Source organism: Urocitellus parryii, chromosome 5, assembly GCF_045843805.1.
Source record: "Urocitellus parryii isolate mUroPar1 chromosome 5, mUroPar1.hap1, whole genome shotgun sequence".
NCBI classification, from domain to species: Eukaryota; Metazoa; Chordata; class Mammalia; order Rodentia; family Sciuridae; genus Urocitellus; species Urocitellus parryii.
In genome coordinates this window covers 8822644-8848160 of record NC_135535.1, presented here as the reverse complement: position 1 = coordinate 8848160, position 25517 = coordinate 8822644, and the positions used below count along the sequence as shown (strand labels likewise).

Below are 25517 nucleotides of genomic sequence, written 5' to 3'. Positions count from 1 at the left end.
GGGATATTGTTAAAATTGAAACCAATCATAAAGAAGCAAAAGTGTTTCGGTGAACCTCCTGCATTTTAGTTCAACTCTGGCAGCAAGAAAACAAAACCACATAATCTAAGGCTCACACCCAACTCTCTGCAGCCGGGTATCTGCTAGTTCCTGTGTGGTTTGCCTATAGACTGCAGGGCGGTCTGGGGGTAGTTTGGAGGAAAGAGTAAGCGGCCCGGAGGAGGAGACAGCGTTGATGGATCTGTAAGCTTGCACCCCTCTCTGTGGTACTTGGAAGACAGCACAAGGTGGATCTGTACTCTGAAATGCAAAAGTTTTGATGTTTGAATTCATCTTCCTGCTTGCAAGAGAGGATTCTAATAACGCAGTGTCAAAGCCAAGACACAAACTCAACCTCTCCTCTTCCAAAAGGTATGTCATCATACAACCTCGATATGCATCCTCTAGAAACCTTGAACCATTTTATGACTTACAAAATGTTCTCCCCTACTCAAATCTAATTAAAATGAATCCCATGGGGGCTTTCTATATTGCTTTTAATATTTTAGTCAATCAGCTAAGTTCTCTAAATCTTTTGCAGTGACAATATTAGTGGTGCTAGGACTTGACTTCTATCAGATACACCAGGGAAGACTTGGTCTTCACTCAGCCCAGAACAAAAACCTCCACTAATTGGCTTCAGAGCCATCTCAGAAAAAGACTTCCGAAGCTGGGGTCACACAAGTCAAATTCCACTTTGCTGTAGTCAGCCTTGAATCCAAATTGGGGAGCAGGAGGTGGTAGAGGGCTGAGCAGCAATGAATGAACACCAGACTCTGAGGGCAAGTCTCTGTGTGCTCAAATTGCCATTTGTCAGTATTTATGTTCCCTTTACAAAGAACTCCAGTTTGTGTTCCTTTACTAAAAGAAAACTTTCCATTGAAATATATTTGGAGAGAGTATTGTCTATCTTTGTCTCTTTATTAATAGTTAGGCTATTCTGACTGTCTCCAATTGAGGTGTCCAGTTTAAAGATAGCTCCTTTAAGCTCTTTGTCCTCAACTGTTCTGAACGTGGGGAGATATTCCAACAACTTCACTAACTTAAAAGTTATTATATTTATATGCTTTGAATTAGGCCCTTGAATTTGGCTCAAATAAAGTATATGTAATTTTTTGTACTTTATTGAAAACACATCACTAGATAAATTAACAGAGAGACGTTAGGATCTAAAAATTCAATGAAAAATTTTTATGTGCAAATATTACCTCAGGACAGGACACTTCAGGTGAAAGAATCTTTTGTTCTTTGCAACTACAGTTTTCCTAAAAGTTCTTTATTGCATATCTTTCTTTTCTTATTTTTGTTTTCAAATACTTTCCTTTAATAACTTGATATTGTATATACAAAACTTTGTGTTTATAGAATAATTTTAAAGTGATCCTCTGCCTAGATCATCCACTATTAAAAAACACAATGTAAATAGAGAACTATGTAAGTGCATTTAATTTTTTTAAAATTGTGATTTGTATTTTTTTCAAGAATTTTCTGTTCTTTTTGTAAAAGAGAGTTGGCTCTATATCGTTGACTAAAACTACCCTTTAGAGTCAACTTTAAGTGTCTCCCATATAGTAAAATATAATCTTATTTTCCCTAAATTGTAGTAGCTTTTATCTTTTTGAAAATGACTTTACTGAGCAGAACAGGAGGTGACTGATCTGTTCAATATGAATAAATATTTCTGCTAATATATTATCCCTTTGAATATCTTCCACATTGTGAAAGTCCCCTTTCTTTTTTATTTCAACGGTTCTACCTCTACCTCATAGGAGTGGTGTAGGAATAAGTGAGTTAACGTAGACACAGAATACTTCAAGAAAAAGGCAAGATGACATCATTATTATTTCTTTGAATCCTGATCACTTTCTTCCCATCTCTTATACAAAATTCATCTCACACTGGCTGAGATCATCTCTTCTGGAACCATTGCCTTCTGGGAGGCGGAAAATGATCCTAATTCCCATATGCTTATTGATTCCCAGAGCATAACAACCTGCTGGTGTTGGAAGCTTAAAGGGCTCATGCCTGAATTTGAGCAGAACTTGCCTCTTTTCCTGGGTCAAGAAAAGTCTGTCATTATTCAAAAATATGTCATTAAGGGTGATTCCATCAGGATTTCTTAAATAAGTAACAGGGGCTGCTGGATTAACCATAGGTTAATGCTCCTAAAACAAACTTGAAACTTGTTCAAGAATCTTCATGAGCTTAGTTATTTGAACCAATGATTGGGGGAGTTTGGCCACCATTTTGTCCATCTGAAGTCTCACCCAGTGTCTCTTGATCCGTAAAGGAGCAACTCAGCCTCATGTGTCTTTCCTTTCTTTTTTTTTTTTTTTTTTTTTTTTTGTCTGTGCCACTTGGCCATCTCAGTAAAGTATAGCCCCATTTAACAAACATTTAACAGCATTTTTTGAGATATTAGCTATGTGCCAGTACTATGTGCCATGATCTGCATTAGGTACTGAGTTCTCTTCAACAATAATTTTCAATAAATTTGAGCCAATAGAAATTCAGTAAACAATTTTTTTTTCTTTTTGGTACCAGGGATTGAACCCAGGGGCACTTAACCACTGAACCATATCCCCAGCCCTTTTTATTCTTTATTTTGAGACAGGGTCCCATTAAGTTTCTTAGGGCCTTGCGGAATTGCTGAGGCTGGCTTTGAACTTTTGATCCTCATGCCTCAGCCTCCTGAGTTGCTGGAATTGCAAGCACATGCCACCTTTCCCAGCTCAGTAAATAATTTTTAAAGTAGTTTTTTACAGTATGAATTTATAGACAAAAATTTTAGAGAATTAAAAGTAATTATTGCAAAGAACTTGGTGGTAAAACTCTTGTTCTCCAAAGGTGTAAGATATTTATCTTATAAAGTAAATAAAATTTCTAAATTTGAAGAAAATTTGAAATATTAGTACAATGAATACCTCTCTACTTATCACTTAGGTTCAACAACTGCTAACTTTTTGTTCCATTTCCATGTATTTCTTTCTGAATGTTTATAGAATAATTTAAAAGTGATCCTCTGTCCAAAAGCGTTCACTATTAAAAATACAATGTAAGTCACAGGTAAAATGACATTTCACTCCTAAATAATTTATACACATCTAAGAATAAGGACAGTTTTCTATGTAATCACAATACCTCGTTATACCTAAGACAATGAATAGTAATTTCTTAATATCATCTAATAGCTAGTCCACATTTAACCTTCTCCATTTGTCCCCCAAATACCTCTTACACAGGATCCAATTTATTTTTTTATTTTATTTATTTATTTATTTACTTACTTACTTATTTATTTTGAGTACCAGGGATTGAACTCAAGGGCACTCAACCAGCCCTATTTTTTCTATTTTATTTAGAGACAGAGTCTCACTGAGTTGCTTAGCATCTCGCTAAGTTGCTGAGGCTGGTTTTGAATTTGAGATCCTTCTTCCTCAGCCTTCCAAGCTGCTTCCAAGTATTACAGGTGTGCATCCCAGCACCCAGCTGGGATCCAATTTTTTAAAAGTAAAAACATATTTTGTTATTTGGTTTTATATCTTATTATTCAGCACTGGATTTTTTTTTAACTGTTAGGCCAGTTATCTGGCAGAATGTCAATGTTCTGCATTGGTTGTTATTTCATGATTAATACCCTCTTTATTTCATGTAAAACTCCAAGGTAGGACTGAACATACAACTAGGTTTTGGTTGAACATTCTTTACAAGGTGCCACAGGGTGCTCCATATTGTGTCCTCCCAGGAGGCACAGAATACCAGGTTGTCACACTAGCCATCGTGCTAAGTTTGATCATGGCTCAAGGCAAAGAGTGCTCAAGGCGATGATCTTTCCTTATAAAGGTACTTCACCCCCCTTTACAATCAGCAAGTAATCAGAGGGGGCCACACTTTGGCACTATGGTAATATCCCATTTCCCAAAAAACACACACCCACTGATTTTAGTTGATAATCCTTTGTCTAAATCAATTATTCCATTGGTGGTCACATATATATTTTATACACTTGGGTGAGGGATAAAACAGAAATTCATCATTAGCAGCATCAGCTGCAGCTATAAGTATTTATGGAGTTCAAGAATTCAGATGGTTAGTAATAGGAATAATAGGTAACACTGACTTGAGCACTTGCCATGGAGTCAGACAGCCTGAGTTTGAGCCCAAGCCTGCACTTACCCAGTGAACTGGACAAGTTTCAGTCTGCGTTTAGTTTTCTTAAGCTACAAAATGAGAGTAATAGTGATATCTATTTCATAGGATGTTTTGAAGATTAAATAATTTATATGATTTCCCAACACAATGTGGTATTGTTATTATTATCATTTTCATAATTATTAGCCACGCATTGATCTAACGCTCTGCAGGTATTAATTTGTTTACTTCCCCTGGCACAGTGAAGACAGTGCTTCTGTTAGCTTTCTTTCACAAATGAGAAAACTGAGATACAAAGAAGTCAACTACCTGGCACAGGTTTCCTGAACTAGTAGATGGGTAGAGCCAGGATCTAAACCCAGGCAATCTGATTCCAGAGCATTCTCTCTGAAACCTGGTGTGTGGTATGAGGACTGATGCTAATGGAACTGAGTGGAAATCAACAACAGGGTCCCCCCACCACACACACCCTCGCCCCCACCCTCCCCCCTCAACACACACACTCACACACACACCCTCCCCACCTACCCACCCACACTCCCCCCACACACACACATTCCCAGGTTTGAAGTTATTGAAAATCTGAGTGCATTGCTACCAAAACACACTCTAGGTTGCCTTCATCTGAATAAGAATAGCATTCTATTAAGCATGATAATTATACATGTTGCATTTACATAGCTTAAGGCCCCATGTAAGAAACTTCAAACATAAAATAGAAGTGAAAAGAGTCAAGATGGAGGAAGAGGAAGTTGTTGGAAGAAAAAAAATCTGAAAGGAATAATACAAGAGGGGAGTTATGAGGCCTCAGAGCCTCAGGGCAGAAGATGGTATTTTGATAGAGTCAGGATGGAGGAAAAAATTATGGTCATTTTTCACATTCCTGTACTATAGAAGATTTTACCACCAAAACACCAGAGTATAAGCCTTGTCAGATTTATGGAATAAGGCACTGGGTTTCTCATGGGAGGATGGATGGGCGTTGTTCACAGGTGACTTCCTGGCTGGTGATCTCCTAGGGTACTCAGTGAGTCAATCAGTGGCTTCTGAAACGGCTGTATCCAGAAAGAGCCTTACAAAGGAGGTACTGGCCCTTGCCCCTTCATTAGCATGACAAAAGGGTTCCAGTGCTGTGCCAAGTCTAATCCACTCCTTAAATTGCCATTATAGAAAGCTCTCAAGTGTAATTTTCTAAAGAGAACTAAAAATAAGCGAGGGAAAGAAAATCCAGCATTAATAATGTTTTTATGCATTTCAAACACAGTCATCCTAAATTGGTTCTGCCTTTTTATGTTTTTTAATGAAAAATAGCCTAATTGATCAATTGGTCATGAATAATACTTTCTCATTTGTTTTCCTCTACACCCCTCAGCCTTTGAGAGCCACAGGCTGGATGTGTGGGCCTACAAATGGTTTACAACTTGTGTCTTTTGTCTAGTGCTTTATGGGAAAATACTGGAAACAAACCACTGAGAACTCTGTAGGAACTCAGTAAATAATAGGTAGATAGTTCTCTGGTTAAATATGATTTTAAAGAAATATCTCTAGGAAATATTATTAGTACACAAGTAGGGGAAACAGTCTGGTGGATTCATAATTTAAAGTTTCTATCCATCATTTTATAGGTCATAGATTTTAGCCCTTTAGGGAACAAAATATAAAGTCAGATAGCTGAAAAAGCTCTCCTCTTGCAAAGAGATTTGTTCTAAAAATACGGATTATAGAATCAGTTAGGCCAGCAGGAGGATCTCAACCATCCGTTAAATGTAAGAAATTTGTCAAATTTTAATACCTTCTAAGTTGATGGTCTGTATTCTGATATCCACCGCACATGGTTCTCACTGGTGGTGGTTGGGGGTGGGAGGTGAGGGGAAAGCCAATAAAAGCTATGAAAACTGTTCCTGGGGGTGGGGGAGCCCCTGTGCCTAGCTTCATCCTCAACAATTATACCCCAAATTTCCCAGGTGCCATCTACATATGTTCAATAGGAAAAATGGCTTTATCTACAGTAACTCACACTAAACCCGATGGAGCTTCAGAACGGGTTTTCACACACTATCTCCTTTGATCTGGCTGTGGTCTTTTAGGTAGACACATCATATATTTTACCTCTCATTTTGCAGAGTGGGAAAACCAAAGCTGGAAAAGGTTAAGTGACTTGTACAAGGTCATATTGCTGAAGTCTTCCAGGTCTTGGCCCAGGGCTGCTGGGCTGCGATTCAGGCTCCTCACCCCACGCAGCTCTGGGAATAGCATTCTTGAATACAGGAACCCATGAGAGGGCTTCTGCAAATCTGAATTCTGGCTCTACCGAGAACTACCTACGTGACCTTGAACAAACCGCCTGACTTCCTTGGCCTCAGTTTCCTCCTCGGTCAAGTAAAAGGTCAGGCATGTTCTCTGAAGTCTTTGGTTTTTTGTTGAAGTCTTCCTAACCCACTAAGAGCAGAGGGAAATGACTTTTTCTGCCATGGACCGTAAGACCCTTTGCCCTTTTCCTGAAGGTCACAAAAGCTGGCATCCAGATCTTGGTGGATTCCTTTGCAGGTTCCAAATCCTATTAGAAGCAATAGATATCAATGGTGCTTTTGTGGGTGGCTTGTGTGTCACTCTGTTGGCCACCCCTCTGGCTGCAGGGCTATTTCATAGCAGCTGTCCACTGCCCCTGTGCTGTGCATTGGGCAGACATGCCACAGGATGTCATTACCCTGCAAGGGCAGTTAACAGTGTCACATGGAAATAAACGATGCTGATGGACTTATTAGGATTGGTAGACCCAGTCCTTCTGAGGAGGTTGTTCCTTTTGAAGGACACCAGGACTTCTACCTGATTTTTCATTGTTAAGAGTAATATCTTTAATATCCCTGCAATGGGCTTGGTCATAGGAGATTCCTGAGAGGGTGTGTGGCTCTGCACACGGACGCTGAGACTAAGAAAGGACATAGCCACCTCTCCTCCTTGACTTTTGGACTGTTCAGGGCCACGTACGCTTTGCCTGGATAGGCTGGCACCTCAGTAGCCAGAAAGGTGGCCTCTCAATTTGTGATTAACAGCTGATGATAGGAAATTGGGGCTCTGCTTCTCAGCCTCTTGCTTTTTAAATTTATTAAGTGGATTTCAGGCTGACAAGTGGGGTCATATCCACTTCTTACAGATGAGTGTATAATTTGCTGTGTAGCGTGTCAGGTCCTTGGGCTGTGGGAGGCAATACTGTGATGGCAGAGGTTGCGTACAAACTCAGCTGCTCTCTTCTGTGTTCCACCCTCAGCCCTGCAGATAACTCAGTGTGGCCCATGCACTCCTATGTCCTTGAGCAAAGTGATAGCATCTTGAACTCCCAGTACAAAGGACTTGGAAAATTCGTGCATTGCTACCCAAAAGCATTTGTTTATTTTTAATGTAATGTAAATATTCAGTATCTCACTTTTCTAAGATTCAGAACATGGTTCTTCCTTATTTAAGTAAACTCATTTTGTAGAATTTTTATTTTCTTAGATTGATTTTTTTTTTTCTTTTTGCAGTGCTGGGATCAAACCCCAGACCTTATGCATGCTATACTCCCAACCCTAATATTTTTTACATAGACTACACAGTTCACATTAAGAACCAGGGACTGACTGTGTGATATTGTGACTTGACACTTTGTGTGCTGTAAATCTCCAAATAAATGAAGAAAGAGATTTTTGGGGGTCTCTCCTAGCTGGAGAGAAATTCCCAATGCCTTGGAACAAGAGACATGAAACTTGTATCCAGTAGGTTTTCTTTTTCTCCAGCATGGTAAAATTAAAATGTAAGAAAGTAAGATTTATTATCCAACCAACTTTGACAGCTCATATTATTTCATAAAGTGAAGGGTCAATTCAGTATTATTATCATCAAGAGAGTACACTGTGATGCTTTGTCAAGTAGATGCTATAAAAAATTATCTGTCTGGTTACTTTAATTCATCTTTTGGCTATCGTCTGCAGAAATTCCCTCAATCCCTAACTGACGGGTACCCAGATGTACTGAGAACATTTAGGGTAATAAATACAAAAACATAATAGAGTCCTTTTCCCTAAGGAACTTCTATCTCTTGGGGAAACTAAGACAAACAAAAGAAAATGCTACCGTAATACAGAACTCATGACAGGAGATGACAGTAAATGGCTAGAGTTGGGGGTTTTTAGAGAGGGCTTTTTGGAGGAGGTGCGCCTGTAGGCGTAGAGGAAGGTGTATGCAAAGAGGCACAAATGCATCCACAAATTTTTAACACCTCAAGGAAATCGTGGGAGGAATAGGATTGTATTCATTTACTGAGAAGGTTTATTTTGCAAACAAAGAAGCCCCTCATGAAATTTTTTTCTCCTGGAGATCCAGAATTAAACTGTACTTCAGGTTCTTTTCCCAGATAGGCTGCTCTACCCGACTCTAGACATGCCTCTCAAAGTCTTATTTTTCAAGCCTAAAATTTCTTGTTCTTTTAGCCATTCCTCTTGTGTGGTTTTCCATGCTGCCATCCTTTTAAGTTCTCACCTCTGATGGAGTACTCACCTCCAATTCAATTGTGATGCCCAGAATGGAACAAACAAAACCTCTCCAGGAGCGGCCTGACAATGCAGAACACCATGGGGTGCCTGCCTCCCTTGATCTATACCCTATGCTTCTATTAATATGGTCCACAATTGCAATAGCCTTTTTGGCACTTATGTCACACTGCTGACTCATACTGAAATTGTGGTCAACAAACCCCATGGGTTCTCATGCATTACTCTTTTAAACCAGATTTTCTTATTCTGTAGTTATGCTGTTAATGTAAGGGGGCGGGGAGGACTCTAGGCACAGAGGTTTAAATGTAGTGACATTTATCCCTATTACACTTGATTGAATTGATAACAACCTGTCAAAATATTCCAGAGCTAGCACATTCACTCTCCTTTCTGGCAGGAGAGTACTTTTCTCCTGGTTTAGCAGCATAGCTAATCTCACACTGGATCCTGGCCTCAAAAGCATCAGAACCCTCCTTATTCTCCCCTTCCCCTTTATAAATCTACAACTCTGGACAAATCTGCATTTTTTTTAGACAAAATAACGGACTTCAACCTTCCTAACTATAAAATAGGAACAAATGTGAATGCCAATTTACTTCCCGAGGATATGCAACAATGAGTCAGACGTCTGCAAAACCCTAAGCAAATGTTACTCATCGACAGTTATTATATCAGAAAAGGAAAAGTTTGTTTCAGACTCTCAACAGCTTTCAAAAATGTGATTATCCTTATCACTACACATTACAGTTAATGGGCAGTCATTTATGCAACTATTTTAAAGATATAACTGGGTTATCTGATTTGGGGTTGTAGTAATATCCTGTGATGTTAATATAATTTTTTGCATGAAATTATTCATAATTCAAGTAAATGCCACAGGCATTTCTTCTTTGCAAGACCCATCAGAAGTGACTCTTGAATTGAATAAGTGCATGTGAATTAGAATTAGCCAAATGCGTAAAAACCCACACACTCTTATGGATTTGTCAAGTTCCTAGAGAGTCTCCAACACATCTATAAAGACTATATCCATTCTAAGTTAATAAGGAAATGGGGTCAGTGATGGATCGACATGAAGATTAAATAGCAATATCTTTTTTTTAGGTATTTCTGTCTGTTTTTTTAATATCTTTATTTTATTTTTATGTGGTATTGAGGATCGAACCCAGCGCCCTGCACATGCCAGGCGAGTGCGCTACTGCTTGAGCCACATCCCCAGCCTAATAGCAATATCTTTAAGCAAAAAAAAAAAAAAAAAAAAAAAAAAAAACTATACAACAGGAAAAAATTAAACAATTTTTATGTAATTCTCTTCTCTCCAACCCCTCTACCACCCAACCCTACCATAACCATACCATAGTCTTCTATTAGTAACAAAGTGAAAGACTTTTGGAAATGTAGATCTTCATCTCTGGCTAAAGCAGAAAGCTCACAGGTAACTGTATAATTATAAATATACATATTTATAGAGCTAAGAGAAAATGCCATATTTCTAAACATGCCCCTGTGAACAGTTTTTGTTCATTTCAGAAGAATTCAGGAACATCCATATTTTTCTAGTCTGTCAATAATTTAAATTTTAATGTTGCTCTTGTGATCTTGTAATTATCGAGTCCAAAGCCCCCCTGCCACCTCTCACCCATGATTGGTAGCTTGACCTCCATAATCAATGTAGCAAATGTGATCCCAGGAGCAGTAGCACTGGCACTGCCGCGAGCCTATTAGAAATGAGGACCTCAAGTTAAGTCTCCAGCAATGCTCCAAAAAATAGAAGGAAGGAAGGAAGAAAAGAAGGAAGGAAATAACTCTCAGACTCTTCCTCAAACCTCCTGACTCAAAACTTGATTTTTAAAAAGATTTTCCTGGTGATTCTTGTACACAATAAAGCCTGGGAAGAACTTGTCTAGAGTTAAGATTTCATTCCATTTTACCCATCAACTGCTTTGTGTTCCAGTACAAAACACACAATCCCATGTGGTTTTAGGTAAGAGCGTATAGTTATTAGTTCAAATTTTACCAAATTTAGTCAGGTGTGGTGGAGCTCGCCTATAATCCCAGTGACTTGGGAGGCTGAGGCAGGAGGATCACAAGTTCAAGGCCAGCCTCAGCAATTTGGGAAGAACTGGTCTCAAAATGAAAATTAAGTAGCTCAGTGGTAGAGCGGGTTCAATTCCCAGTATCACCAAAAAAAAAAAAAAAAAAAAATCACAATCCATCCAGTTCTTTCCCAAAGTATGTATAACTAGCTTTAAAGTACTCTTGCTTTCCTGGATCCCTGTAGAGTAAAGTTTTCTCCACCACCACACCCCAATCCCATGAGGGACATTTGGCAATGCCAGAGATATTTTTGGTCATCATAGGTTAATAAGGAAATGGGGTCAGTGATGGATTAGGAGACACTTTTGGTAGATAATTTGAGGGTGGGTAGAGTCCACATGGCCCCCACACAACAAAGACTTTACTGCCCCCAAATCTCAAGGTGTGGAGGCTGGGAATTACTTTGTAGAGATGTGGCTTCTGGAGAAAGACTCCAATGTGCAATTATATAAAGCTAGAATGCTGTAGGAGCCTAGGGCATGGTATGATATGGCCAGCAGAGAACATAGCAGTGTCAGTGGCTGAATGGCAGGAGTCTGGGGGACAGGAAGTAGAGAATTCTCCCACAGCCCTGTGCACAGTAACAGGGTTGGGGTCCAGGGATTGGGCACCAGGGGTGAAGCATAGGAGGGTTTGGGGGAGATGTAGCCTGGAGGGACAGACAGAGAAGTTTTCTTTCCTAGAGCGATACTAGTTATGATCTCAAAATCATGTAAAACCCCCAAATCCAGAAACCATAGGAGAGCACCATGACAGATTTCAGGTAAATCCAGTAAGAAGGAAGTTAGGAGCAAGGCAAGAATCCCACTTACTAGAACTGGGATGCCTTCCCGCCAGGCCAGCAGCAGGGGTGACCTGATGCAAGGTCAGCTAAGTCACATCCAATGAGCTTCTTAAATCCCTGAGTCTACAGCACGCTTGGCTTGCAAGAAGCGGTCAAGTGCTTCTAGCTATGGAGGAAGATGGACAAGAAGCAAGCCAGGAGCTGACCCTGGCCCCTGCAAAACTACAGGATAAGGAGTGGAACAGAACTCGGGAGGTCTTTCAGGTCATTTTTCTCCTGCAGGGCACCTAAATCATTTTCAAAAGGTTATCTACTCTCAACGTTAAGATTTCCAGAGAAAGATTTCTTAAGGACCCATTGGTACCTTATAATCCATCTAAGTCAAAACTGCTCCCCTACCCCTGACCCCCCCCCTCATTGGGCCGAAAGCTGGCTTTCCTTCATCGCCTTACAACCCACAATGGTGAAGAACACCATGCGCCCTCTGCCACTGCCACACACGAGCCTCTCTCTCCAGGCTGCGAATCTATACTCCGCAGCCATGTCCCCCTGAGAGGCTCTCCACCCTTTCATCCCTCTGTTCTCCCCTGGGCCTGCTCTGAGTCTTGCCTGCTTAGTTACCACCTAAATGTATGTATTAAATATACGCTGTGTGCAGACTGCTCTCCAACCAGGAAAAGCAAAGAAGGGAGAACATGAGAACACTCACAGCTTTGGCGGTCTCATTAGTCTCTTTCTTCTTTCTCCAGGGAGTTGTCGATCTTGGACAGGTTTACATTCTGGCCGGAGCAATATTCTTTAGGCTAAGTTCCACTGAAACCTTTTGGTTGTCTGGCAAATGTTTTCACTGTGACCCTCACCTGAGGATAAAAGGGTACACTACCATCTGAAATAGCTCTGATGTAAATTTAGCTGTAAATAAAACTGGGATAAATGCATTTGTTCAGTTCCAGAGAAGATGCTCTGTGTGGATTTTGTTTCAAATGGGTGGCAAAGGGATTTATCCAACTGAACTCACTCGCTTTTCTGTAAGTGGATTAATTTCATTTCAGATCGTGTCTCTAAGCAGGAGAGTAAGCTGACTCTCGGCAGCCTAAATGGATATGTTGATGCTGCCGACGTCAGTAAGGTTTATTCCAACTAAATTGCAACAGTAATGGTGTCCTGGTTGTTTTCCCTTCTGGAAAGTAATTGTCAAGGTGTGAAAGTTTAGGAAGTGCTGTGAAAAATTGTCTTTTAATAATACAGTAGATGGAGTGCTATAGGATGAGAGAGAAGTCAGAGATGTCAAATGAGAGAGAGAATTCTCCCTTCCTAGTTCCTGAACCAGTTCTTTGCTCCCCAACATGGTTTCAAAATTATTTTCTTTTTCTATAAGCATGTTCTGAATTTTCTGACTTGTGTTGCACACAGTACTGTTCATGTTGGTCACCCAGCCCCACTGGGCCAGAAGGGCACTGACTCTGTGCTTGCCATGTGCACCCCCCTAAGCCCCCCGCCTCACTGGGGTCTCCCTGCCACTGTGCATTCTCTCTTGGCTTTGCATCCCTCTCAATTTCCAAAGCCACCGTCCCATTGTCTTCCTGGAACACTGCATCTCTGTCTACACTGGGGCCTTCTCCTTTCATTTCTTCCCAATTGCTGATTTTATCCTGTCTCCTACTTCTAACACAATAAGGCGGCAAGTAGCTTCTATGACTACTAGTTACTTTCAAAGGAAATCACTCCTGGAGATGAGCCCCGTGGTGTCACGGGGCTGTTACATGGAGCAAATGTAATAATGGGTATGAAAAAGCAATTCGTAAATGGCAACATACTCTCCAAAAGTAAATTGACTATTATATGACTTTAGGGTTTAAAAGGCAGCTGGATGATATATAAAAACTCAGTAAATCTCAGTAACACAGTTGAAATAGAAAATTAGAAAATTTGGGGCATTCACCCTTCCAACAATAAGCAGAGGCTTCTCAACATATTTTACAGCCTAAACACACCCCATAAGCCCTGTTCTGAGGACAGTGTATGCTGTCCAACCTGGCATTGCTCAGGTCACTTTCCAAACTCCAAGCCAACCTTCAAGGGCTAGCCTCAAACCCACACCTTTTTTCCAAGACAAGAGAAATTTCTTTTTCCCAGGCACACATGTCAGTCTTATGTTAGAATTATTTCTGTGGGTTTTGTTCTCCTGAATCGACCACTAACCCCTGAGGTGCAGGCAGGACAGTCTTAGCACCTATAAGCCCACTCCCCCAAAGAGGCTTCCTGCACCAGCATGAATGGAAGTAAATAGAAACAACAACTCAAATTAGAGTGGTCAGAAGAGAAACAAGAGAATGCTCCAGTCTAAAAGTGTCCTACAGACGGCTTGTCCCAGAGGCTAGCCTCAGATTTGGAAGTCCTTTCATGAGCATTTGCAGGACCTCTCTGAAATGGAACAGGGCCTATTAAATAGGCTCATAAAAATCCTCTGAATGATGAGTGATGGGTTTATTATTGTCCTCTGTAGTTTTCTGTGCATTTAAACATTTTGGTTTTTAAAAAATATTTATATTTTAGTTTTAGGTGAATATAATATCTTTATTTTACATTGATGTGGTGCTGAGGATTGACCCCAGTGCCTCATGCATGCTAGGTGAGCGCTCTACCACTGAGCCACAACCCCAGCCCTGAAACATTTTCTTTTTTTAAATGAACACAAGAACCCCCATCAGATCTAAAAGTTAAAGTTGAATAAGTTTCATTATAACTTGATTTTCAGTCTAAAAGTTTTCCTATCGTTTGAATTATAAGTCATCCTTCACTTCCCAGCTGATTTGGACTTTATCGTCTAAATATGGTGCCGGTGAAACGTGAGTTCTTAGACTTTCACACTAGGCAGCTTCACGGCATCCATATCAAAAAGAACTTGCACAGAGTATGAGGCTCTTGGAGGAGGAAAAGTACTTTTTTTTTTTAAACAGATAACGTTTTTCTATACCTTTATTTTATTTATTCATTTTCATGTGGTGCTAGGGATCCAACCCAGTGCCTCACACATGCTAGGTAAGCGCTCAGCTGCTAAGCCACAACCCCAGCCCCCCCCACCCTCCACCCCGCCCCCCAGGAAAAGTACTTTTTAGCACATTAAAAAAAAAATCTTTGAGCCATTTTATTATTTTAATACTTTAGCAAAGAAATGATTTTTTTTCCAGATGACTTTTTGAGGAATCATCTTTAGAACAATTAACCATGGAGGAATTGTCAAGTATGTAATAGGTGTTCAATAAATGTTTTTAAAAGGTCAAGCCCTTATAAACAAAAGATAACTGCAGTCATTTAAAACAGGAGCAAGGGGTATTGTTTCTTATTGCTTCTCTTAGGTATTCAATAGAAATCTTTTTTAAAACAATTTTTAATGGAAAGCTGGGGAAAAGATCAGACAGTTTACAGGAAACTGTCCTGTGGAGAGCAGATTGTAACTATGTTGGTGACGATGTGATCCACATTGGTATGAGGGATTTATTGTCGTTGAGGATGGAAGCTATGTGGTGACTGTAACAGAGGACTAGCTCAGAGCTCCTGAGCATCACTCTGCTCTTTCATCTGTGGCCTGAGGCCCCCCCTCAATTATTTCATGTGCTGCAGTCTTGGCACAGACCCAACTTCATCACTGCAGCCAACTTCCCCAACAACAGGCCTCGGCCCCTTCACCTGCCAGAAGCTTCTTGTTCTCAGAACTTCCCCTGGAATCCGGGGTTTGCAGTGATTGAAAAGGGAAGTAGCTATCTTTGTAGACTTAAATAAGGGCTCTTGCACAAAACCACTCAAACTCATTCTTAAGACATGCTAATTTCTCTTTTCTCTCTCTTTGATTGAACTGTTGACCTCCTGGCTGTGTAACTAGCTATTACCTCAGGTGTGTTTGGAACATTTTGCCCTAACCATTGTAAAAGGTAATTAGCATCGCCCTGCTGTAGTTGAAGCTGGTCCACTGGGGCTGAGATCTCCCTAGATGGCACAAAGAGAGCAGAATTGTGAATGTTCTGGACTCAAAAAAAAAAAAAAAAAAGTCCCTAAGAAAACCCAATGATATGGAGGGGGAAATTGAAATCGTTGATGTTGCAGACCCTCTTTTGGACCCACATAAGTTGTAGAAGGATCTAAACATAGAGGGGTTTGTAGTTCTTCTATTTAAAAAATGAAAGCAGTTCTGTTTTCTTAGAAGTCTGCTTATGCAACATGGCATCTGTCACAGTCCTGGGTTGACCAGACCCCAAACTACCTTTTGGAGATATGACTTTAACCCCCTCAAGAAATGGGTGGCATTTTAAGGTGATGTCCCACTTATCCTTGCAATGACAGATGGTATAGAGAATGAGCATATTCTCTAAACAGCAGTAAACGAACGTGGGGAGACTGAGGCCCAAAGAGGCCCTGTCACTCATGCGTTGTCACAGTTCTTGAACCATCCCCATCCCTCCCACTAGAGAAGGAGCTCTTAGTTTTTGGCATTGAAAACACCTCGTGCTGCCTGTTCAGCTATTTCACTACTTGCTTCTAAGTTTGGAATCAACCTCAACTACTATGAAATCTTATGTGAATACCAACAGATCGCTTCATTCCTGGGATCCCAGAAGGTCTAGCTCACTGCAGAGCCCTTCAGATGCCCCACTTGGGCTCTGAAGAATTCAAACCATAGGGCTGGGGATGTGGCTTAAGCAGTAACACGCTCGCCTGGCATGTGCAGGGCACTGGGTTCGATCCTCAGCACCACATAAAATAAAGATGATGTATCCACTGAAAAAAAACTGAAAAATAAGTATTTAAAAGAATTCAAACCATTGGGAAAGAGCCCACTCAACTCTGCCATTCCCCTCATCCTTCAGTCTAGAATGTGCTTTACTATGCAGAGTAGTATCACATAAACAAACATTCCTTATTATGACAATAACATCTTCCCTTAATTGCAAAAATATTTCTGACCTGGATTTATTCTTGTCATGGCTTTTCGAGCAAGCAGAGTCTTGTTTGCCTCTACAATTTATTAATAATGTATTAATTAGCTCCCCAGTGCTGCCCAAGCAAGGAACAGAGAGGATTTATCTAGATCATGAAAACTGAAACAAAGCTAACACTTTGTTAATTATGCTTTAAGGGCAGTTCCAGAAATAAATAGTGTGGTGAAATTTAGGTCTAACTTTTGAGAGACTTTTGAGAAACATTTATTTAGCACCTACTATGTAGAAACTCAGAAAGGCCAAGAAGGCTAAGATATAAAACTGGCCGATTTAAATATGATAATCATAGTTAACATACAATAAAAAGTAAGGAAATAAAAGCATTTTGTTTTAATTCAATTAACTTAAATATATTAGATGGAACCACATGAAATTGAGAATATCCAACTGTTTTATTAACCCAAAAGTGGCAATTTCACGATTCAACCTAACATGAAGATACTCTTGTCATATTGTACCAGCTCCTAAAACATTATAATTTTCATTTTCTTTCTGTTTTTTTAAACTAACTGGTTCATTTCAAGTTGAAGTTGTCATTATTAAAAATAAACAATACCAGAGGGTAAATACGGGTCAGAGAGTTGACTCCTATTTTTTACATGTATTTATTTCTGTAGACTCATAAATAGCATGTGTTTTGTAGTTTCAAAGCTTCAGGTTTAATTAGATCCTTCTCTTGGTTCTGCTTAGAGTTACTGTCCCTGCTACCTGTCCTTTCTGCATGACATTTTCCAACTCCATTCTCAAGCAAAAGAATTGTCATCTTCTTGTAAAACCATCATCTCCATCCCCATCTATCTGCCGAGGTGTTTAATTGCAGAACACTCCTCTTATTTTGAAATATTGCTCCATAGAGATTAAATCCAACATCCAGCTTTGCCCTGAATCACAGGTTACTGAGAAGTCAGAACAGGTGCCTGTACATGTATTTCACTAAATCCTTTCTTCCAGTTCCTTCAGTATTTAACACATATTTACTAAACACCTATTTTGACCAAGGGTTGAGTAGGTCATCTGACAAATAGGAATCATATCAATAAAAATGTGCGCTTTCATAGAAAACAAGGTGATGCTGGCCATCCACCAAGCTCTGTCCGTCTAATCCTATCCAAGGAGTTAAGAGCCATTGTTGCAAACATGTTAAAGATGAGAAAACTGAGGCCAAAAAGATTAAGTGAACTCCTAGAATTCGAACTCTTAACCAACCATCAGTAATCTATCTCGTTACTGTGGGGATGTTACAAAGCAAGAGCTTTTTCTTAGACCATGAACTCAAAGAGTGACAAGTTGCAGCACCTTCTGACGCCCTGAGCTGGTAATTATCTACCCAGGCTTACCCATGTCTAATGTCAAAGGACATGTCCTCCTGGGACACTGTGTTCTCCCACCGGGGCCTACCTGCCACCAGCCCCTGGTGCATACAGGGACATGTGCTGCCTGGCGTATTCTTGCAGAATCACATCTGACCCCAGATCTTATCGCCACCCTGCTGCAGTCCAGGCTCTATTAAGAAAACGACTGCTCCGCTCCTTCCCGTTATGCCCAATGTGTGAACACTGATAACGCATCGAAATTCAAAGAAAATCTACAAAAGCCATCTCAGTCAACCTGAGAAGTCTAATGACTCATTCACACCCTCTCATGGGGCTCCCGCCAGGCCGCCCTGGTTCTCCTGAACCAGCCCCAGGCCCCTGCAGCCCAAGTGCTTCAGCGCCCAGCAGACGTGAACTTCCTTGCTCGGGCATCGGAGCTGCCTCTGCTCTGTGCTGGCTGCAGCCCCTCTGCATTTGCCCCCAAGGCAAGCTAAACAAGGTCATCTTGCAAAAAATTAACAGGGAAGAAGATGCTGGCTCTTCAGGCCCCGAGTAGTTCCATCACTCTGGAGGTAAAAATCACAATATCTAAATATGATTCGATTTATGTCAGGTCTTATAAACACACGCACACATGTGTATGAGGAAACTGTGCATGTCCTGACAGCCCAAGGCAAAAAGAACAAAACAACTTACTGTCTCATTAGAAAGACAAGACCTGGTAGGCCAAAGCACCAGGATAAAAACAGAAAAATGAGCCCAGTGCAGTGGTGTGCTTTTCTAGTCCCAGCTATGTGGGAGGCTGAGGCAGGAGGATCGCCTGCACCCAGGAGCTGCGGACCAGCCTGGACAACATAGCAATAAAAAACAATAAAAAAAGAAAAAAAAAAAAAAAAACACAAGCAAACCAGGGGGCTTTAACTTCTAGACACACCACACACACACACACACACACACACACACACTCACACACACACACACACGCGCGCGTGCAATAAAACCTGCGAAAGAGCTAGATGCCCCAGGAATGATAGACTATTAGCATATCCAAGTATTTTCTAAACTAATCACATGAAACTACTGAGCTCTTTTGAGCTTGTCTTCAGGCCTCTGTCCACGGAGGCCTGCCTCTAATCTAGGCTCTAACAAGGCAGAAAGCAGAGTAAGAGGGAGGAAGGGTGCAGAACCAGCCAGCCCAGGTTACAATTTTAGTCCTACTATTTACCAGCTGTGTGATCTGGGTAAGTTTCTTAACCACCCTGTGCCTCCACTCTCTCATCTGTAAAATAGGAATAATAAAATGAAAGACAGCACTCATGGGTTCTGAGGAGATTAGATGACATAATAGGATGTTCGGGAACAGTGCCTAATTCTAATAATCCCTCAACCTAGGCGAGTTATTCCTAATAGTGACTTGAAACAGATCCAAATATCCCATTAGAAACTAGTGAGTTCTCATTTTTAACTTAAATCTTGGAAGCACTTCAATCTCATTTCTTCATCTTTTGTGTTTATAGAGGAAAAGAGATGTTTAGCCATCCTTGAAGTACGATCTTTCCTTTCATTAAAAACCATTATTAAGTCCCTCCAAGTTTCTTTCCTGCAGTAAATGATCTAGATTCCTTAATGGGTCTGTTTTACATGCTTTATTCATTTATTTGAACTTCTCAACCAGCTACAGATGCAATACACAGAGAAATGTTGTCAAAGAAAATGTGACTTTGAAATTCCTTATCCTCTGTGGCCCATGAGCACAAATGTTTAAAACTCACTCTTTTTTTTTTTTTTTTAGAGAGAGAGAGAATTTTTTAATATTTATTTTTCAGTTTTTGGCGGACACAACATCTTTGTTTGTATGTGGTGCTGAGGATCGAACCTGGGCCGCACGCATGCCAGGGAGCGCGCTACCGCTTGAGCCACATCCCCAGCCCCTAGAGGCATCCTTTATATTGAGGATGGCGAAACATAAAGTCAGAAGGATGTTGAAACACGGAGGAGATTCTTTTTTTTTTTTTTTTTTTTAAGAGGGAGAGAGAGAGAGAGAGAGAGAGAGAGAGATTTTATTTATTAGTTATTGGCGGACACAACATCTTTGTATGTGGTGCTGAGGATCGAACCCGGGCCGCACGCATGCCAGGCGAGCGCGCTACCGCCTGAGCCACATCCCCAGCCCCTAAAACTCACTCTTACTGAGAGCAAAGTTGAGCTCTTTACTTACCATATTGGTCAGCTCTTTACTTACCATATTGGTCAGCTCTTTACTTACCATATTGGTCAGCTGGTGAAACTCTGTCATATTGCTATAGCTACCTAGGTCTCAGATGTGTTATTTGGCATGAGCCAAACCAGAAGAGACCATAGATCATTCATTCATTGAACATTATTGAGTACCTGCTGTATGCCAGGCATTGTGCTATGCTCCAAGATTACAAATAAGATACTGTTTACTTAGAGGAGCTTATAACCTGGGAACGAGGACATGAATGTCAACAAATCATTGCAAGTGTCCTCCCACTAGATTCGGTGAGGCAGGACATCCAAGGGAAGAAGAAGGGGGATTAAGGTCAGGGAAGGCTTCATAGATAAGAGGATGGTGGAGCCACATTAAAGGACTTTTAGAAGTAGGGGGAAAGAGAGGAGGGCACTTGAGGAAGAAGAAACACCTAGGGTCACTTCCTAGGTCCTCCGGCCTAGTGAACTTATGTGAGTGGGGCTGGTGTGTCTGAGGCCCAGGGTCCAGAAGAGGCCCAGAGACACATGCTACCCAGGTAGCCAGGGCCAGACCAAGAAGGCTTGGAGCAGGAGGGAGTGGAAGCAGAGGTGTGGCCTGATGCAATCTGTTTTACACAGAGCACCCTGGAATCGATGGGGGAGAGGACAGGGGGTGTTTGAGCCTAGAGTCAAGGAAGAGAAATTGGGTGTTGGGGCCCTGGAGAGAGATTACCAAGTCTGCCCACAGGAAGGGGTGAGGGAAAGAAGGACATCCATTTAAGGTAAATTTAAAAGGCAGTGTTTAGCCTGGTGCAGTGGCTACATGCCTGTCATCCCAGAGACTTGGGAGGCTGAGGCAGAATTGCCAGTTGGAGGCCTGCCTTAGCAACTTAGACTCAGTCTCAAAATAAAAAATGAAAAAAGGTATACGGGGTAAAAATGGGAGTTCATAACCCTTTTGAATCAAACTGTGAAATATGATATATCAAGTTAGATGTAATGTTTTGAACGACCAACAATAAAAAAAAACAATAAAAAATGAAAAAGGGGGGCTGGGGAAATATTTCAATGATGGAGCAACCTTGAGTTAAATCCTCAGCACAAAAAAATATATATATAATCAATTAATTAATTTTAAAAATATAGTGTTTAATTTAATGAGTCTCTTATTAGCATGGAATGCCAGATTTGGGAAAGGAAGAAAAGATAGGGTGGATTCCAGAAGGAATTCCCAATTTCTGGTGTCAGTGTCCTACCATCTTGTGCTCTAATGGTGAGCAAATACAAGTGGGCACAAATCCATCTCCCAGAAACACACCTTGAAGACACATAGCCTACTGAAGGTCAGAGGGAAGGTCAGCTTCATGTGCCAAGAGCAGTATTATTTCTAACTATTCCTTTTAAAATACCCCTTAGTACATGTGACACATACAAGCTAAGCTAAGCTAACATTCTAGTAAGATTCTTAATTTTTAATTTTCTGACATTAAGTTTTAAAATGCAACATGTTGATGGTATTTCAGTCATCTAGGCTGATGGAGTGTGTATTTATTTATCCCCCCCACACACACATACACATGCTCCTTGAGGTCAGGGACTTTGATTCTTGTCCCCAGCTGCATCCCCAGCACCTAAAACCATGCTTGACTCCTGGTAGAGGCTCAATCATACTTGTTGAGTAAATGAATGAATTTCCACGTGGGCAAAAAGGAAACAGTCATTTATTTCAGTAATTAGGGAAGAAAAGGGGAAAAACAAAACACCAACAACAAACAAACCTGAGTTTAAAACAGTTTTTCACCAAAAGATCCAATTTGCAAAAATGAAGCTGAAGTTTAGACGTTCTCTTTCTCCCTGCGGCTCTACTTCGGGAAAAAATCACGGCTGCCAGCTTAGCTGATGGCTTCAACTGCCCAGTTACAAATTCCGCACAGTTGTACATGTTGGCAGAGCTCTGCTTCCTTAAATGCCGTCGGGCCAGGGAGGAAATGGTGACTTTCCTTATTGATTTAATGCCAGTTCCTCTTTTGTGAAAAATTCCGAGTGCTGCTCACTGGCACACGTACCACGAAAACTGAACATTGGGGCCCAGAAATTAAGTCAGTCACTGGGGTTTCTCTGCAGCCACGTGGGGCGAAGCCATTCCTGCTTGCAGGCTGGCGCGGGCCATGGTTCTGCCTGTAAACTTAGCACCGTGGGTGTCCCCGTGGTGGATTGCTCGTAGGCTCCTTTTGATCTGTGAAGAAGCTCATTCTTGGATGAACTTGAAGCTCCCAAGAAACGCATGTGAAATACTGTTGATGGCTCGTGGGAGAGATGCTTCGTATTCTCCTTTTTCCAAAACCATCACAGGAAACCGCTCTCTCCAAGGTTCCCACTTTCTCAAGAAGAGGGAGGGGGAACAAAAAAGTCCTTTAGGCTGCAGGCTTCTGATGAGGAGGAGGGAAAGAGAACCATGATAACCATCGTCAAACTTTCCATGGATTTTATTCAATGCTCTCCAAGAGGCGACAGGGTCGAAAACCCACTTGCCAGCAAATATTTACCTTGTGTGGGACCCTGTGCGAGGTTCATAGGCTACAAAGATGGGTGCAGCTTGGTTCCTATGCTCTGTGGCTTAGAAATAAGCTGGAGAAACAAAATATCAACCACTCCATGAAAGACATGGTCAGTAAGTGCTGCTCAGGAAAAGGATGGGTAACCAGACAGCAGCCCTAAAGGAGATGGACTTTGAATTTGAGTTGAGGGAGCATTCATGGATGCAGTGTCCAGGTGCCCCACATGGCGGAAGTGAGGGTTGTGGCCAGCAGATTGGGAATGACTTTAGTTTCCCCTCTGAGGATATTGGACTTGGTTCTAGAAGTAAAGTAAGATTTTTAAGCAGAAAGGATGCAAGATTTAGAGAAGGTAAATCTAGCAGAGACCGGTTCTGTGAACTAACTGGTGCTTATTCAGACACAAGATCATGAGACCCTGACCCAGGTTGGGAGTGGTGAGTGTCTGCATCATGCCGTACGTTCCTGTGGGTACTTCCTAAGGAGTCCTAGGAAATTGCACCTCTCCATGCCCAGCTGCCTCCTCCCTGAAAGACAGTGATGCTTGACACTAGATGCTGCTTGGAACTAGACTGACTCCTTTAGAACCCTGTGGTGTGCAGACAGACAGGCCTGGGTGTGGACGATATGTGAGCCCCACAGTCCCAGCAATGTGGATTGTAAAAGCCAGGAGGAATCACAGAGCCCTCGTAGTCTACCTTCACTTGCTCAGATTCACTCCTTGCTCAGTGCACCCCACTGGTACATGACTGGTTCCAGGCACCCCTCAGGTCTCCTCCCTGCACTTCAGCAGGGCTCCTGAGGCAGTCCAGATTCTGCTTTGAGGTGTGTGTGTGTGTGTGTGTGTGTGTGTGTGTAAATTCTGGAGGAATCCAGAAGCATTTTGGACAAATGAAGGAGTTGCTCATTTGCTTGCCCAAATTGAGAGAGTTGGGGCTCCCCTCTTTTGCCCTATTCTAAGGCCCCCAGGTGCATTCCCTGCAGAGTCCCCATCTCACCTCCGCTAGCTCCCTGCCTCACTGCCTTCCTGAGCTCCCCTTTCATATCTGGCCTCCTGCTGTGGATTGTGCTGTCCTCTTGGTCTGGAACCTTGTGTGTCCCTCACCCCAGGACACCCTCCAAGACCTCAGTCCCTTGCTTAGCTGAACAGAGTTCTCCCTCCTTGGAGCTCCATGCTGCCAGGCACAGGGCTCTGTCACAGGGTCTCCTTGCCTTATAATTGCCTGTCTGTGTTTGCCCCACGTCCCTCAGTTGAGAGCCCCCTGAGGGCAGGGCTGTAGGTATTCATCGCTGAACACAGCACCTAGCACAGTGCCTCGTGCCTACCAGACATTCAAGTGTCGGATGAAGGAACGACAGTTGCCTATCTGTGTCTTCTTGGTGCATTCGTTCTTTTCATAAATATTTATTGAGTAATTACCTAGGATCTGCACTGTGTAGTTAGCCTTAAATGTCAAAATAAACCTAGACACTCAAGTCCCAAATTATGCATGCATAAATTATGTATGTGGAGTGTTAACATGCACACGCAGCAGAGAGTGCGAGCATATCTACAAATACCAGAGCTAGCAAGCGCAGTAAACTGTGCGCCAGATGTCCCTGAAATTTACAGAGAACCAAGAACCAAAAATGACAGTTAGCTCCATAAACCCAATAAAAGGAAAAGAGGTGGGGGGTGCAAAAGAACAAACGAACCTCCAGCAGAAGGAAGTGGCTATGGTTTTCTCTATGTGCACGAGTGGGGGTGGGGGAGATTTATAAAGCATTCTATGCTGGGCAGGTTCACGTAAGTCTGAGTTCCTCAAGGGCTGGCTCTTAGGAGCTGTTTGGAAAATTCATTGCCATGCATGAGTCGAGGGATTGCTTCTTATTCCGTTGGAAATTGTTAACGGGGACTGCATTAGCGACCCCTTATCGCTTTGCCTGATAGCGAGACAGCAGGTTTGCCCAAGCAATTCTGGAACCCTGATCACTGCCAATTAAGGAGCATTGTCTGGCTGACATGATCAAGTGAGTATAAATATATTTATCGTGATTGGAATGGGGAAGGGAGACGCAGAAAGATTGAGGCAGAAGCTGCCACCCGTTGCCTGGCTCCAGCCTGGATCAAACCCAGCATGTCACCCAGTGCTCAGCAAAGACGGTCACTGGCTTCCAGAGGTGTAATGCACAGTGGAGAGAATTCAGGACTAAAATCATTTTCCCCAGAAGGGGCCCTGTCTCTCCTCATTTTCCCTCTTTGCTTCTCTCTCTCTCTTTTTCATGTTCACTTCTGAAAAGAGAAGAGAAACCAGATGCGATGTTGAGCACATTTTCATTCTGTCCTGTCGGCCATGCTGCCCCCACTTAGCTTCTCTGCAGTTCAAAGTGACGGCAGGGAACATTGTGGTCCAGGGCCCACCACCCTGTCTGTCGCGCATGTGCGCGGATCCCTCTGGCCGTGGGTTTGTTTCATTACTGACTTGTGGGACTTTGGTGGGAATTCCTGTGATGTGTCTGGGAGCTGGGTTTGAAAGATCCAGATAAAAATAGTCTCCTGCAAAGGACTGGATGCGGGAGGAATTTCTCACATTTAAACAGCTGAAAAAAGGAGGCGCATGTCAATCACATCTGGTGGCGTTCCTATTGTCACACTGGAGAGCAGGGTCTAGTTAAACAACTGCACAGATTGCAAAACTCTGGCTGTGTCTCCTGAGCCCCAAACAAATGGCCAGGGTCGGAGAGGAATACCCAAATTGCATTATTGCAGGGGATATTGATAATAGAAGTCATGTCATGGCAGGGACAGTCAATCAAAGACATGACTTATTTTCTCACCCTTGACTATTTGATAGAGCTAA

At 41.8% G+C, this 25517-nt stretch overlaps 1 protein-coding gene across 1 annotated transcript in view; it reads left to right on the top strand.

Annotated features, from left to right (window-relative positions):
- Positions 1 to 306: 306 nt before the first annotated feature.
- Positions 307 to 25517, top strand: part of Grap2 (GRB2 related adaptor protein 2) — a 60855-nt gene continuing 35644 nt past the window's right edge. The window contains exon 1 of the mRNA XM_026405955.2: positions 307 to 411. The gene's annotated coding sequence lies outside the window, so the exon portion shown is untranslated. The remainder of the gene's footprint in view (positions 412 to 25517) is intronic.